The sequence below is a fragment of the Lygodium microphyllum genome, chromosome 27 (assembly GCF_053477565.2).
Source record: "Lygodium microphyllum isolate KBCC chromosome 27, Lygodium_microphyllum_v1.1.10, whole genome shotgun sequence".
Taxonomy (NCBI): Eukaryota; Viridiplantae; Streptophyta; class Polypodiopsida; order Schizaeales; family Lygodiaceae; genus Lygodium; species Lygodium microphyllum.
The window spans coordinates 92,005,657-92,009,295 of NC_141161.1; the positions used below are offsets into that span (position 1 = coordinate 92,005,657).

At 41.2% G+C, this 3,639-nt stretch overlaps 1 long non-coding RNA gene across 2 annotated transcripts in view; it reads left to right on the plus strand.

The window, feature by feature from the left end:
* Positions 1-3,395, plus strand: part of LOC148012602 (uncharacterized) — a 28,731-nt gene extending 25,336 nt beyond the window's left edge. The window contains exons 3-6 of one of the 2 annotated variants that reach the window (XR_015689076.1): positions 1,927-2,313; positions 2,411-2,852; positions 2,948-3,049; positions 3,145-3,395. This is a non-coding gene — a long non-coding RNA (uncharacterized LOC148012602). The remainder of the gene's footprint in view (positions 1-1,926; positions 2,314-2,410; positions 2,853-2,947; positions 3,050-3,144) is intronic. The other variant, XR_015689077.1, reaches the window with a different exon arrangement.
* The last annotated feature ends 244 nt before the right edge of the window (positions 3,396-3,639 follow it).

Sequence of the window (3,639 nt, forward strand, 5' to 3'; positions counted from 1 at the left end):
GAGCTATAGAGCGCTCAATTTGGAGTTATAGTGTTCAAGTTATGAGAAATCCAAAGATTTGACCACGTGTCCCCAACTTATGGCAAATTCCCATATTTCCCAATATGGTGTTCTATCGTAAAAAACAATTGTGCTTTTTCAAGGTGTTTAATGATTTTTTTTCAGGTTACTAAAGTCTCATATATTACCACTTGCAAATACCATGCCTGAGTCTTGTGATGATGCACGACATGTTTTACAAAAGCTTGGCATGGACTACAATAGTATTCATGCATGTATCAACGATTGCTTGCTGTTTTGAGGAGAATACATCACTATGGAGACATGTCCAAAGTGTGGTGCTCACAGGTATCGATAGGACTTGCAAGGGCAAACCATCCCTCAAAAAGTTCTTAGAGGCTTTTTGCTTATCCCCCACATAAATCACATGTTTCCTACGTTCGGCATGGAAAACTTGACAACATGGCATGCGCAGAATAGATCCATAGATAGAGTCCAACAAATATCAGCAGATTCACGCGCATGGAGCCACATTGACTCTACATTTTCGGGCTTTGCTCGAGAGCCAAGGAATCTTTGGCTTGGTCTTGCTATGGATGGCGTGAATCCATTTCGTCTGCGCTCAACTTCTTACAGTGTGTGGCATGTAGTCCTTGTTAACTACAACATCCCTTTGTGGCTTTCTATGAAGAAAGGACACCTCATCCTTAGCTTGCTCATTCTCGACTGCTACAAAGTCAAAAATATGGATGTGATTCTCAAGTCAGGGAGTAGTGGAGACGGTGTGTCTCTTTGAGAAATACCTACCCACTAGCATGCTCATGATATAAATCCACATTTTGGTACATCTTGTAGATGAAGTGGAGATTGCTAGACTTGTCCATACGTGATGGATGATCTTTTTGGGGCACTTCATAAAAACCTTGAAAGGCCTTGTGTGACAACAAGCTCGGCCAGAAGGTAGTATGGATAAAGATTGGTTGGTGTCTGAGGCATTAGTGCATATTTCACAGTGGCTACCAATAATGGATTCAGACAACACTATGCTTTGGTCACTGAAGGAGAATGATAGATTGACCAGAGATGTGGTAGTTGAAAATGGGGTAGAAAAAAGAATGGATGCTGCAATGGAGAAGAAAGTGAATCACTTTTGTTTGTTGCACCATGCCTCCATGGAGACATGGCTTGCTAGGTACGAGCAAGCCAGGAAAGATCGGAAAGAAGCGTGATCTGAATTTTGATGTAGTACATGCCATCAACTGATTCAATATCCCAAGGGCATAGAGGAGATGCCACAGTTTATGTCAACGCAATGGTTGCATGGAGCTTTGACTGTAGTGTCTCGCGAAGGGGCGAAGGTCTCAAGTGAGGAGTGGGAATTCTTGAGGAGATGTAGTCCAAAAGTGACGATGTGTTTAGGGTTTGTCGTAATCTAGATTTTATATATGACAAATAATTGACTGTTTCAATGTACATTACAAAATGTACAATGCGACATGGTCGCGTGGACGGCATTTTCGCGTGGAGCATATTGACAAAATGTACTCCACAATAGATTGTGGTATCATGGCAAAGTTCGAGCAAGAGAGCTGACGATGAGCAACGGGTCCAAACACCATTATAGATGAGATGGAGTATTTTGGGAACTTGCAAAGTATTGTCAAGGTGGATTACCGTAGCTTCATCATGATCCTATTCGATGTGCAGTGGTTCAAAGTGGTACTTCAAGGAGCTGGGGCAACAATTTGATGAGGTTCATCTGGATTTCTCGAAATAGATTCTGAAAAAAGATGGACAAATTTGCGCAACACGTTTGTATTGACGGCCCATTGTGAATAGGTGCATGAACACATATTTTTTTAAATTTTACTACGATATGGTACATGTCACAAAAGTTAAATCTCTCTTGTACATGATTTTCAACAGATAATTGTCTATCCAAACCCTCGACAACCTCGATGGTGGTATGTTGTACCTTCAGCTCCCCGAAGTGCAAGAGTATATGATCAAAGCAATGTTGCCAACATAGATCAGGAAAGTATGCAAATATAGGGGTCGATATTGCAAGGGGTGGAGGCCGCTGAAAGCTTGGAGCATATAGAGGAGCCAAAATCGGGTAAGAATGATGGAAATACAAGAGTCCAAGAATTCTTTGAGAAGGAGGAAGACTCATCCTTTTGTGGTGACCTGTCTATCGACCTTCCAGTGTATGCAGAGTTTTTTCAGGAGATTGACATGGGTCCATAGGGTACTTCATACTTGGAGCATCCACCTACTCAATTCGTTGACGAATCGCTTATAAGGGTACATAAGGTATGCATTTTAAGTAACATCATTTTTTAAAGATTTATATTACTATTCTTTGCTTGATTTATATTGATTATGCTAACATCAATTTTTATCTGTACAGGTGATCTTTGTAGATATTTGGATCTGCACGATGAGTCAAGGGATGAGTGACAAAGAGCTACAAGAGATCTTCACATGCTTGTCTCTAGATTTAATGGCTCGATTCAGAGATATGGCGGACCAAGAGCTGTCTTGGACACCATCAGGTCGTTCTATTAGATCTACTTCGATGCGCTTTGATGCTTCGGTTTCTAGTAGATGAGGTCGATGCTCCGGACTTGGTCCGGATGGAGGGAGTGGTTCTGGGGGGTACTACAAAGACGTGGAGTGGGGCCTCAAAGCCGGAGTGGCTAGACGCAGATGACTAGCACTACCTCAGGGAGGAGGCTATAGATTCTCCAAGATGTTAGAGACAGCAGCGCGAGGCGGCGAGGGCATGATTGGAGACAGGAGTGGTCCATCATCTTGGGAGTGATGGCCACAGGACTTATCTGGAGGACTTTGTAAGTTTTTCTTTTGTTTTGCTTGGTTATTTTTTTGCAATATCCCTTAAACTGACAATCATGTTTCTAATAGTTGTATTTTGTTTTCTTTATAGTAGTCCATTACAAACTGTGATCCCACCGGCCTAGAGACTTAATATGCAGAGAGACATGGTCTCATTGCATTGATTGACCGATTGTATGGACGCGACGGCCCAGTAAGTTACTCATATTTCTTGTCCCTAGTTACTAATTTTAATTAAAATGCATTATTGTATAGTGGACCGATGTGTACTTGTTTCCTTTTTTGCAGAGTCCGTTCGATGCTCCTTTGCAGCGAGATGCCTAGGCATTTTCTATACACCATGTTATTATCATCCTTTGTATCTTGCCATGATTATACTGTCACTTTTATTACACGATCTTGTATTTACTTTATGTATCAGTCTTATGGATTCAAGTGCACTTTGCCTTCATTTAGATGAGCATTGTACACTTTACTAAAACTCTTTTGTATGGCCCAAATAAAGCACATAGTGCTGTTTGTGGCAGGGTAGCCACAATTTTTTTCTCCCTTGTAACCATCGCTATTAGCATCGCGAATTTACCTACATACGTTGCTATTAGCATCGCAGTTTGTATCGCAAAGTGTCACTATTTCTGTGGCTTTGAGTGTCACATTTGTGATGCTGATAGCGACGCATATAGCAACGATGATAGTGATTGTTCTATGGCGTCGGTAATACCGATGTTTTTTGCGATGACAGGAGAAAATTTTTTAATGAACATTTTCATCGCTTATTCTAAA